The sequence below is a fragment of the Rhinatrema bivittatum genome, chromosome 3 (assembly GCF_901001135.1).
Source record: "Rhinatrema bivittatum chromosome 3, aRhiBiv1.1, whole genome shotgun sequence".
Lineage (NCBI taxonomy): Eukaryota > Metazoa > Chordata > Amphibia > Gymnophiona > Rhinatrematidae > Rhinatrema > Rhinatrema bivittatum.
The window spans coordinates 530609496-530622795 of record NC_042617.1 but is presented as its reverse complement, the minus strand read 5'-3'; the positions used below and the strand labels follow the sequence as shown (position 1 = coordinate 530622795).

The window sequence follows — 13300 nt, the reverse complement described above, 5'->3', positions numbered from 1 at the left end:
CTGAGGGGGCTCTGTGTCTTTTGGGGACTGATGCACTATATTCAACATAGTGGGTCTTTTTCTTTGCCTTGCCATGTTTTTCAATGGGTGTGTTGGGTGCGTCTGTGGATCGCCCGATGCACCTCGTGGCGCCGGGTGTGTCGGTGGATGCGTTGGGGCCTCTGCGTCCAGAGAGGCGGATGGAGCCATGCGTCAGTCGAAGTCCGATGCACTGGATCTTTGTTTCAGCTCGATGCATCTCCCTGCGCTGACATAGGTCGTACCAACACAGACACACCTAGGTTCCGGGAAGAGCTGGAAGTCGGGTCTTTATGAGGCCTCTTGGAAGGGGGACTGCCCGACCTTACCTTCACCTTTCGGTCTCTATGTGTAGAGGAGGTTTGAAGAGAGGAGGCTGTTTTGGTGTCCTTCAGTCTGTTTGTTTCCCTGGTTGGGGAAGACTGAATTGAACATTGCAGGGCATAGGACCCCAATGTATCCCAGACACTCTCCCTCAGGTGGGTTATTTTCAAGGCCCGTTGTTTCTGGGCCCTGGAAGACATTTTCCCACAATCATGGCAGGCCGCCATATCATGGTCGGGCCCGAGGCTGAGATAACAAAGTTTATGTCCATCGGTCGCGGACTAATTTTACCACAACGGCAAAATTGAAATCCAGGGTCTTTGGGGCCATAGTGAGCACTGAAAAGTGCTGTTTGGGGCTTTCGGTTGAGAGGAGACAGAGAAGAAGACAGGAGAAGAAGAAGTTGTGTCCGAATTGCACGCAGGGATAGAAAGAACTGACAGGAGGACGTTAGCCGCGCGGAAACAGCACGGCACAGGTGTGCAGCAGCAAAAATTTGCTGCTAGAAGTTCCTGCCAAGAGCTGCAAGGGGGCACTCCCAGAAAGCATGGCTAATTCAGCCCTGCTCATCTTCGGAAAAAAAGAGTATTCTAATTTTCCTATGTAAAAATATCAGTTAAAACTGTTAGGAGCTCCCAAGATTTTCAGACCCCCTTCTAGAGTCAAAGAGCTCTGTAAGTCACCATTGCAGTCGTACTTTCTTTATCATGCACAAACAAAACGAAAAGCTTAATTTTCCAAAAGTGACACCTTGAACTGCCATGACTTGGACCAAGAGATAAAATGAGGTTCAATTATTAAGGGAAAGGGTGGAAGAGAACAAACTCTAGTAAATAAGAAAGGAGCCCTACCCGTGGTGACACGCTGAGTTTTCCTGCCTGATTGCTTGACTCCGGAGCTGTAGTTGACATCATCTTCGGGCGCCTCTTGGACCATCTAAAAGTGGTGCACCACCACCAGCTCACCAAAGCCACACACCAAAGGGACGCACCCCTACACTCTGGTTGTCAGGTTCAATTTCTTTGCCTTATGGGAAAGAAAACAAAGGCTTCTCTTCCAGACAAGATTAGAGACTTTCTTTCCCAGTATTTCTTCGGAATCAGGAAGCAGCAACCCTGGTGTTGTGCTTCTGTTCCCCCTGAGTTTTATATCTCCCTCAGCCCTGATTCCAGGCCACTGTCCTCCTTGGAACAGGACAAATTAGCAGTTCTGGCTAAGAAGGACCTTATCCTTGGAATGGATAAAAAGCCCTATTTCTCAGGCTGAGTTCAGTTCTACTGATGGGAATAGTTTAGTTACTGCTCCAGGAGTTTCTGGGTTGAATTCTGTTTCTTCTAAAATTTCAGCAATTATTTCCTCTTTGGTCCAGTCATCCTCTGTTCCTTTAGGGACTCTATGGATGGTGGTAACTAACCTGGAGAAGTCACTTTCTTCTAGAATAGATAAAGCCATGGTTTCCTTTGAGAAATTAAATCTTTCAAGTGGATAATCATTTCTTGGCATTGCAAGTAATAGCAAAAGAGAATGGGGTCATGGAAGAACAAATTGTGACTCTTCAGAACTCATCCCTTGCATTAATTAAAGACAATGAAATTCTTCATAATAAAATTGAAAATAGGGAAAATTATTACCTTTTTCCTTTTTCAACTCAAGTGTTTCCTAGGGCAATGTTGGATAGATTTTTACCTTGAATTGTTAAAAATGTTCCTTGATGAAATTCCTAATATTGCTAAAGTTTTCTATATTTGAAGGAAAAGTTCTGTTGATGCTATTTCTGATACTTTAGCTGTTGGTTTTATTCCAGTTGCCCTAATTCCATTTGTCCCTAGGTTGAAGTCCTTCTTAGTGCTACATTGTTAGTTGTATTTGTTTTGGAGTCTGAGCAAGATCAGTCTCTGAAACTTTTCTTTAGGTTAAAAGAGAGGTCCTTTTTGGGGAAATGTTTAGAGATATTTTCATATGTAACTAAATCCACTCAATTCAGGTACAAACTCTTTCTTCAGAACAGATCTAATGTTCTGACACTTGGGGGTAGTTTTCAATTGAAATTTCCATGTAAGTGTCATGTAAAATTGACTAATGTTAAATTTATATTTTTTGATCCTGATCAACTTGAAAGACTACTTCAGAATAAATAGTCTCATTCATAGAAATTTACAGGCCTTTAATAATTGTATTCTGAGGGGTTTTCTCTGGGGGGTTTTTTCAGCTCCCCCAGTGGTAGTCTATACAGAGATATTTACTATATGTGGTTTTGGTTTTCCTTGTTTCAAGTATGAGGTAGTTGTGTCTTTCTATTGTATCTCTTTGTTTTCTGTTATGAATATATTGTATTTTGAATATGGAAATCAAATAGGTAAACGGGTAAATAGTTTTTAAAAAAAACATGCTTGCCCTGACATTTCCTTCTATGATTTGATTAAATAAAAAAAAAAAAAAGACACTCTAGTAAATATATCCACCCCACTACTGGTACTTGATGGCTAAAGGGGCCTTTTCTGCCAATATCAGTGATACTCCCCAACAGCAGCTGTTGCATTCTCCACTGCGCCTCAGTGCCTCTGTTCCCCTCCCTCCAATACAGAAAACATCAGTCTACATATCTGATGAGAAATGATAAAGTGTGATAATAGATTTAAAAAAAAAAAAAAAAAAAAGAGAACGAGCTTGATTAGCAAAGAACAAAGACAATTACAAATTAAAACTACTGAAATATAATACAGAAAATATTCCACATACATATGAACAGAAGCCTTTGGGAATGTCAGATATTGCTGACAGAAAAGAACTTACAACATTAATCTATGGCACTCTGATTTTTCACAGTATCAGAAGTGTTGTTATATGGCAATTATGATATGCTTATGGTGTATGTGTTAAGGGGGGAAAAGGGTGGGGAGGGGACAGTTTTTCAGGGGGTTAGTATTGATACTGTTACGATGTTGCTTTATTGTAAAAACTTTAATAAAGAATTAATAAAGAAAGAATTTAAAAAAAAATTAATCTGCTGCAATGACAATAATTGATAGCAAATGGAAAAAAAACAAAGGCCTTTTACCAAATTTCCCACCTGATACACAGGTAAAAGCAAGTTTGCTTACCATAAATGGTGTTTCCGTAGATAGCAGGATGAATTAGCCATGCTGTCATAGGGAACTGTCTTTCAGGGCCCGGGAGGCGGAGTTTTATCAAGCAGAGGATAGAGTTTTTGCTCTCTGCGGCTGCACGTGTGTTCCCTCACAGGAAAGTAACAGATTCTCCTCAGTCTGTAATTAAGCTTTAATGTAGTCGAGTAGACGGTCGACTGCCAGGGAGGAGGGAGGGTCAGCATGGCTAATTCATCCTGCTACCTACGGAAACACCGTTTACGGTAAGCAAACTTGCTTTTTCCCCATCGATAGCAGGGCTGAATTAGCCATGCTGTCATGGGAGTCCCAAGCTCCCGATCATGCTGTTTGTGATGGCTATATGGTCGCGTGATCTGTGTAACGTGGCAGTCACCGTGGACAGGAGGATAGAGACTGCAAGACTGCTTGCCATATCTTTGCATCAGTGGCCACTTGTTGGTCAAGGCAGTAGTGAGACATGAAGGTATGAAGTGATGACTATGTAGCTGCCTTACAAATGTCTACAGGTTGTACATTCTTGAGATGCGCGAATGACGCAGCCACTGCCCTACCTTGGTGAGCCTTTGGAACAGAATGTAGAGGTAGCTTCTGTTTCTCGTAGCAGAATTTGATGCATTGTGCTATCCAACTGGAGATGGTGCGTTTAGCCACCGGTAGGCCAGGTGCTTTCAGGTCGAAAGAAATGAATAATTGAGACACACGGGAGTTGGAGTATGTTCTGTCTTTATAGTATACTAATGCTCTTTTGCAGTCCAGCATATGTAGTAATTTTTCTCTATCATTATCATGAGGCTTAGGGAAAAAGATTGGTAGTTCTATGGCTTGATTCAGATGAAACTGAGAAACCACCTTTGGAAGGAAGGATGGGTGAGTCCTGAGAACCACTTTGTGATGATAAAACTGTAAATATGGAGCATAGTGAACTAATGCTTGTAATTCACTGACTCGGCGTGTAGACGTTACCGCTACCAGGAATACTACTTTCCATGTAAGGTATTTCATGTGTGCAGAGTCCATAGGTCAAACAGAAAAAACATTAGCTGTTCCAAACTAGGTTGAGGTTCCATGGAACTGGAGGTTTAGATATTGGCAGGCGAAGGTGAGTTAGCCCTTTAACGAAACGAGAAAACAAGGGGTGGTTGGAGGTAGGGTGATTGTTAACTGGCCTATGATATGCACCAATGGCAGAGATGAACTTTTATAGATGATGTTGCTAGACCAGATGTGTACAGGGTATGTAAGTAATCCATGAGTAGTTCGGGTGAACAGTCCAATGGTGCAATGCCCTTGGAAATACACCAGGTAGAGTAGCATTTCCATTTATAACTATAATTCCTTCTAGTTGATAGTTTCCTGGACTCCAACAATATAAACTGGGTTGAAGTGGAAACTCCTTGCTCCGTTAGGAGGAGCCGTTCAATCTCCATGCTGTCAAATCGAGACACGAGTGTCGCGGATGCAGGAGTGTCCCTTGTTCTTGGACCAGCACATCTGGTTGATTCGGTAGTCGAACTGGGTCCATGATCGACAGACGTAGGAGGTAGCTGTATCACGGCTGCCTGGGCCAGGATGGGGCTATGAGGATCAGTTGAGTCCTGTCTGCTATGCACTTTTGAATTGTCCTGGTAATGAGTGGAATGGGAGGAAAGGCATACAGGAGGCCTTTTGTCCACAAAATGAGTGATTCTGAGCTGGTTGGGTCTTATTGAGCAGAAGCGGGATACTTGAGTGTTTATCTCCGTGGCAAAAAGATCTATCGATGGTGTCTCCCATTGTACGAATATTCTTTGGGCTACGTGTGGATTGAGGGACCATTTGTGAGGATGAAATATGCGACTTAGTTTGTCCGCTCTTGTATTGGCTACAGGTAAGTTGCCCTTAAATGTATGGAATGTCGATGAGCGTGCTCGAAGATTATCAGGGTTTCTTTGCACAGGGACCATGAACCGGATCCTCCTTGCTTGTTTATATAAAACATCGCCACCTGACTGTCCGTGTAGATCATGACTCTGCGGCCTTTCAGGTGGATTTGAAAGACTTGGAATGCATTTCGAATCGCTCTGAGTTCTAATAAATTTATCTGCACGGTCTGTTCTGATATTGTCCATAGACCCTGTGTTTCGTAAACTTCGAAATGAACTCCCCAGCCCTTGCGGGATGCATCGGTGGTCAATACTGCGTTGTGAGGAGGGGGGCTGAACAATGCTCCTTTGGAAAGGGTGGAGCCAAGGAGCCACCACGTTATGTCCTTCCTCATCTCGGATGTTAATGATAGACGTTTTGTCAATGGTTGTGAGTGTTGTTTCCATTGACGTTTTAAACCCCATTGCAGGCATCTCATATGTAGCCTGGTGTTTGGAACCGTGAAAATAGCTGCTATCATATGGCCCAATACAATTAAAACTTGTCTTGCCAAAGGTCTGAGTGTTAAGTTCAGAGAATGTAGGAGTTGACAATCAGTTGTTTCCTATCTTCTGGCAGGAACGCCCTGTTTCATCTGGTGTCCAGACAAGCTCCGATGAATTGTTGAGTTTGAGTTGGTTGCAGATGTGATTTCTGAAAATTGATCACCAGTCCCAACTCCTGTAAGCAATTTATTACCCGTCGGAGGTGGTCGATCAAGATTTCCGGAGTCCAGATATGGAAATATTGTCATACCTTGTTGTTGGAGATGAGCCACCACCACCACCATGCAATTGGTGAATACTCTGGGTGCAGCCGATAGGCCAAAGGGAAGAACCTTGTATTGGTAGTGTTGATGCTTGTATCGAAAGCATAGGTATTGCCAAGAGGATGGATCGGAATGAGTGTGTAGGCATCCTTCAGATCTATTGAACACATCCAATCATTGGGTTGAATTAGGGGTAGAATGGATTTCAATGACATCATTTTGAGTTTTTCTTTGACCATGAATTTGTTCAACTCCCGAAGATCCAGTATTGGGCGAAGGCCCCCAGATTTCTTGGGAATGAGGAAATATGGGGAATAAAAGCCTGAGTTTCGGGCTGTCGGAGAAACTAGTTGTATTGCTTGTTGTTTGTGAAGCAAGGCAATCTCCTCCCCGAGCTGGGAATGAGATCTCTGAGGTATCTGAATTGTGAGATGGGGCAATGTGGGTTTCTTTGTAAACTGGAGTTGGTAGCCATGTCGTACAATCTCTAAAACCCATTGATCTGATGTTATATTTTCCAAGGCTGATAGGCGAGAGTGGATTCTGCCTGGGGGTGCTTGGTACTGTGGTGACGGCTGTGGTCCTAAAAAGATTGTATTGATTTTACAGGGGCTGCAGGTTGTTGGGCTGGCTGCCTCTGGTTTCGAGGCTTGCCCCTTCACTGATGTGGATTTTGTTGTTGCGGTTGTGGACGCTGATATGATTGATAAGAAGGCGTCCTGTATTGTTGGTAAGATCTATACAGTCTGCGGGCGAATTGTCTATGAGCAGTGTCGAAATAACGGCGAAAAGAAGAAAATTGGGATGGAGCCGTTAGGGATTGAACCGCAATAGCTTCATCCTTAAGTTTACTAACTGTATCTTGGAAATGTTCTCCAAACAAATTGTCTCCTGTACATGGGAGGTTGGCGAGTTTTTCATGAAGATCTTCCCTAATGGCACTCTCCCGAAGCCATGCCATTCTGCGGGCTGCAATGACTGTAGCAGACGCCCTGGAAGATGTCTCAAACCCTTCGCACACTGCTCGTAAAAGGTGCCTAGAACACTCTTTCATATCAAGGAGAGGAGGTGCTATCTGTTCTCCGGTAGATGTAAGCATACCTTTGGTCGCTTGGATGCACTCATACATATATTGTACCATATAGAATTGATGGTGTTGTATGCGAGCATTTAACATTGTGTTCTCGTAAATCTGTCTTGCCAACTCATCTAAACACCGGTTATCCTGTCCCGGAGGGTAGGCAGTGTGTGTTTTCGATTTCTTAGATCTTTGCATCGCGGATTCGACCATAATTGATGCATGTGGCAATTGGGGCACAGTGTAGTGAAATGTTTTCCGCATTCGGAACTTTAGATCAGTTTTCCTTGATATAGCCGAGAGAGAAAACGGCATTTCCCAAGATTTTTGTAAAACGCTGTCTAAGATTTCCTGTGGTGTAAGAGATGTCGGCTCTCCTGGAGCATCAAAGATCTTTAGGAGACCTGTAGTTTCTGCTCTGGGATCAGGAATCTTTTGGACCTCCAAGTGCAATATTATACCCAATTTTTCTAAAAATTTCAGGTAAGTTAGGACTTCAGGTGGGGAATATGGCTCCTGTGGTTGATCTGGTGGTTCGGATGGGTACCCAGTAGAAGAAGATGGTGAAGTGTGCAGGGAAACGGAGTCAATTGGAGTTTCCGGGTTTTGAACTGGTGAAGCCGGGAGAATCTCTGTTGGGGATGACGGAGGCTCCACTGATGGTTCCCTGGAAGTTTGTACTGTTTCCGGAGAATCTACGAAAGATTCTGTAGGCATTTTGAAGGACGACTGTAAAACTTCAAAAAAAAAATCCTGACAATGATTGGGACAGATTGAAAAACACTTCCCTTGACTAAGGCGGCATTGGTGGACAACCTGGTTGCAAAGGTGGTGGCAACTTATTCCGTGTGCCAGGGTCAGAAGGGATTAACTTTGGTGCTTTATATGGGACAGCTTCCTCCTGTTTTCTCTTTTTAGGCAACGTATGTGACCTCTTGTCTTCCATATGTCCTGACAGATATGAGAGGCACTTGGAGATTCATGTCTCCGTTTTAATGGTGATTGAATTATCTGAGACAGATGTGGCACCCGATAGGATGGCCCATGCGCTGTATGTGCCAGCTTCTGCACCATATGCGCCGACTTCTGCACCTTGTGCGTCGTCTGCGGCGCCTTGTGATGTTCTCCTGGTGCTTATGCCTCGGCTCCTGCGCCGTTTGCATCGACTTGGACTTTAGACGCTCCATCTTCGACGCTGGTGGTGTCTTCTTTGGCGCAGCCACAGAGAGCAAAAACTCTATCCTCTGCTTGATAAAACTCCGCCTCCCAGGCCCTGAATGACAGTTCCCTATGACAACATGGCTAATTTAGCCCTGCTATTGACGGGAAAACGCATATATCACGTGTAAGTTTATCCAAACTGACTGGAGACATTCTTGAGGGCAGAGTTGAGGAGAGGTGCTGACTTACGTGCATATTTTTGTATTATAAAATATGCCACATCAATTTTCAGTTAAAATGTGTGCTGTTTTAGCAGGTAACTTGTGCGGGTAGACTGGGTGGGTAGATGGGATAATTTTCAAAGTGGTCTCAAGTGTTTGACAATTACCCCTGTTATGTTTTCAGATATTTTTATCACACTTTTTTCTACTTGCCACTGAGCATGTTATCCAGACTGACAAACATCAATTTATTTCTGCACATAAAATACTGATTTTTCCTGCAGAAGTCACTATGAAAATTACCCTCAGTATGTTCCAGTGACCCAATTTTACATCTTTCGTTAATAAAAATTTGAAGATCATCTTACTTGTTTCACTGTATTTTGGTTTGTTCCCTACATGAGATATCTGAATTATCAAAGGTGATGCTTGTCTTGTCCTTGCTTCCTATACTCTTAAACTGACCATGTGGAGCAACATAGATCAGTAATATATATATATGAAGACTGCTGGTCTTCTTCATCCTATACTCTTGTCCACTAAACAGATTATAAACTGTTATTTTTATTGTTGTTTTAACAGATAAAACATCCTGAGGGGGGGGGGGGGGGGGGGAGGAAATGAGTGTTTACCCATTAACACTAAAAAACACTCTCCTTTGTCTGGGGCCTCACTGACACCACTGTCTAGATTCTCCACTATTGCTGAGCACTCATTCGGCCAAGCCTCATATTGAGGACACAGCAGCAGAGTTGACTGGTAGAGAAGTCAGACAATAACATCAATCAGATCCCATTGATGAGAAGAAATGGCAGGAAGTTTAATCTCAAAGGAGAGATATACTGAGGGCAGCAGGCATGAGAAAACAAATTGAATGAGAAAGCACATTGAACAGGTGCTCAGAAAAAGAAGGGGTGGAGGAGACATAAAAATCAATATTTTGAGAGGATTTCATTTTTTAAAATTTTAACTTAAAATTAAAAGGTAAAAACCACTAACTTTAACATATCTCATATAATGGAAAAAAGTCTAAAAATGAACATTAATTACCAGAAAACCTAATTATTAATCCTCTCACTTTCACAGAGCTAAGGCCACACTTGTTTGCACCCTTCTGCTACCAATACTACAGGAAAATCTCCACAAAACAAAGAGGAAAGTAGTGGCTCTCAAATTAGTGAAAATAAGCATCAATTACTTATTTACCAGACTACTAGCAATATTTTACAGACAGTTCCCTAACATCCACTTATGCTTATCAATAAACAAATAGTGTAACAGGTCCAGTGTAGCAAAGTTTAAGAACAAACTACTTTTCAACTTACCATAGTAATTATATCCATTTTGCTCAAACATGTTTTTCTGAATAAAAAACATTTTTGTAGAAAGAACAACCTACAAGCAAAAAGGACAAACAAATCATAAGAATGTAAATGGCAATCACTAGACTTATCAAGTTCATTTCTGAAAATATCAGATCCAGGCAACTATACCCAATATTACATTTTCAATCACAGATCTCGCATCCTCTTTCACTACTCACAACTTCTCATAAACACAACATACACAGAGGTTTGCACCACACATTGAGTTCTTTTTGGGACAGTTTAATCTTCCTGCTTTGGACAGGATCCATATAGTTTGAGGTATCCAGTGGAATCGAGCAGCAGACTCTTCCCTCTCCCCTTATATAGCAATAATGTCAAAAGATCATTTTACAGGCCAATGTAATAAAATGTGGGTAAAAAGTGTGAGCTTAATTTTAGATCTCAATTTCTTCACTCATACAGTAAAAGCTGAGATAACTTCTGATGCAGTAAGTTAATCATATGCTAATGCATCAAAACTTTTTTTTAAAGCATGCTAAACTGAAAGCATGCACAGAAGACATGCTTAATGCAGATAAAACATAAAATCTTTTCTTTGAATAAATTGTATTTAAAATAAAAACCATATGGCCAATCCAGTCTACACATCCATATCTCCTGCTCCACTTTACATCCCTTCCTATTCCTCAGAGATCATCTGTGCTTGTCCCGTGTTTTCTTGAATTCTAATATGGTCCTTGTCTCCACCACACTTTCTACAAAGAAATATTTGCTTAGATTACTCCTGAGTCTACCCCTTTCACTCAGCCTGTGACCCCCCTCATTTCAGGGTCTCCTTTCCATTGAAAAAGGCCTGTGCATTTATTCCTTGGAGATATTTCAAAGTTTCTATCATATCTCTCTTTTTCCTTCTTTCCTTCACGGTGTATATATTTAAGCCTGTCCCCATATTCTTTCTAATGAAGACCATTGACTATTTTAGTAGCTGCTCTCTGGACTGACTATATTCAGTTTACATCCTTTTAAAGGTACAGTCTCCAGAACTATATACAGTACTCCAAATGAGGTCTCATCATAGAATATTCAGAGACATTCTCATCTCCTGTTTCCTGATGGTTATTCCTGTCCTTATGCACCAAACATCCTTCTGGCTTCTGCTGATGGCTTTTCTAACTTTTTAGCCACAAGATTTATTTATGTATTTAACAGTGTTTATATACCGCCTTTACAACACACATTGGTCAAAACAGTTTACAACTGTTAATATGCATAAATAAAATAACATAAATGGACACACTATAAATCAATAAGTAAGTATAAAAGGGCAAGGAATGTACAATTGCATAAAACCCCAAAATTGGGTTTTATGCACATAAATTACAAGTACAGGAACGTCATACTACACGTTTGGTTCAGTCCCATAGACTAACATTAGTTGTGGTAACTTTTCTCCAACTCTTAGCAGGAGTAAAATTTCAGTATTAAACAAAACATCTATTAAGCCTATGTTCCTCTATATCAGGGAGTAATAGCTAATGCCTTCACTGGGATTTAAATGGAGGAGTACTAATCTGTATGCAATTTTTGTGGCAAAATTCCTTGCTGCATTGGGAGTAAAGTCTGCACACGCACACACAAAAAGAGGGGCACATTCAAAAGTAAACCTGTGGGCACAGCCCAGCACATCTTATTACATCGGGGCCTCAGCTCGGAACACCTTAAACGTGACCTTATTAAAATAAACCAGCTTTTTGGCTAACCAGCAATGGAAAAAAATATATGCAGCAAAAACGTTGACAGAATCGAAGCACACATGGGATAAACACAAAAAGGATCTTAGTGACATAGGAATGGAGAAGACCACAGGTCAAGAAAGAGTTGTAAAAGCACAGCGGACAAACTGGTGAATCGAGCGGTCCTGTTCGGCCGACATCGTCTACGTTTCGTTTTAGAATTTTACACACCACGGACCAACCAGAAACTGCACGGAGTATGCATGAAAGCCGCAGATATTACTTATGTCGATTTACAGGTATACGTACAGCCCCACGCTGGACAGCAGACCGTTATCCCAGCGGTTGATGACTCTGGCGGAGGAGAGGGGGCGGAGGTTCTTGGTGCTGTTATTTTCTTCCTTCGGACCTTCGGACCTACGGCTGTCTACCAACCTCCCTCTCTTTACCTGAGTTCCGGCGCTGCGTGCCCGGTTAGGGAGGAAAAAAAGACGGGGCAGGGCTGGTAGGAAGGTGTGGAGGCCGGAGCACGGAGCGCCGCTTCCCTGCCACCACCACTGCCTCACGAACCCAAACAAACCCACCAAGCTTCCCGTCTCTGCCAGACAACAACAACACGAGCTATGATTGGTCCATGCGGTTTTACCACTAGCCACAAAGCAAACTGCTTTGGGATTGGTTCTTTCATTGAATCTCAGGCTATGTGGAATATCTGCGTTTCAAGCCTCTCTCTGAGTCAAGGACTGTGATGGGTGTACAGTGGAAGGGTGTTCGTTGTGGCGGTTTGGTTTCTAATTTCGCTTTTTTGCAGTTTTTTCATACATATCTCAATGCTGAGAGTTTTGCAAAGACTTTAACGATAACTGTGCTAAATCTACCAGCAGACTTGGATTTGTTAAATTGACTCTTAGGTGTTGCATGGCTTACACTAGAGACCCTGCAAACCAGAAGGTAAAGCCAGAATACTGGAAAAACATTAACCAAAGACTAGCTGCCTGCAGCTTGGAAAGAAATGACTGACGAGATTGTTTTTATTTTGATGTTTAAAAGTATCCGAATATTTCCTATAGTGTTCAGATAAAATCTTGTCCGAAATCCTGGTCAGTGAGACCGTTACAGCCAGGACAGATTGAGTGCTCCTTCCCATGTTTTTGACTAGGACGACAAGCAGGAGGAGACAACTTAAATAACTTTTATTTTGTTTGTTCACTTACAAAAAACTATGTGCTTGAATTCTGAGGGGTCTGCTGTTTGTTGTAACTGAACGCTTGGATGTACATCTTCATACTTGGGCCCGCTCAGGACTTCACCCTGAGACTCGGAATTTGCATCAGTTGCAAGGTCTCAAGCGAAACGCTAGAAATCTCAAGTCCTTTCTATACAACTCAGCCACCCCCCTTCCTCAGTAAGCCTGCAGCGAACAGAAGTAGGGTGAGACTGGAGCAGCCACTGCAAGTAGCATGTGGTTGAGAAATTGGAAAGGGGCTGGAATACACCCAAAACAGTCTGCAGCAGTGATTCCAGGACTTGGGCATTCCTTCAGCTAAGGGTAGATTGAGGATGCATAAGTCATGGAGCTGTGACTTATAGGGGGTGGGAGCAAAGAGAGCGCTGGGGTCAGGAAGGGGAAGTATGCGG

The 13300-nt window shown here is 42.4% G+C and overlaps 1 protein-coding gene across 4 annotated transcripts in view; it reads right to left on the bottom strand.

The window, feature by feature from the left end:
- Positions 1 to 12257, bottom strand: part of AGBL5 (ATP/GTP binding protein like 5) — a 740606-nt gene extending 728349 nt beyond the window's left edge. For all 4 annotated transcript variants that reach the window (XM_029596295.1, XM_029596297.1, XM_029596296.1 and 1 more), the window contains exons 1-2: positions 11972 to 12257; positions 9927 to 9996 (exon numbers count right to left, since the gene is read on the bottom strand). The gene's annotated coding sequence lies outside the window, so the exon portion shown is untranslated. The remainder of the gene's footprint in view (positions 1 to 9926; positions 9997 to 11971) is intronic.
- Positions 12258 to 13300: the final 1043 nt, after the last annotated feature.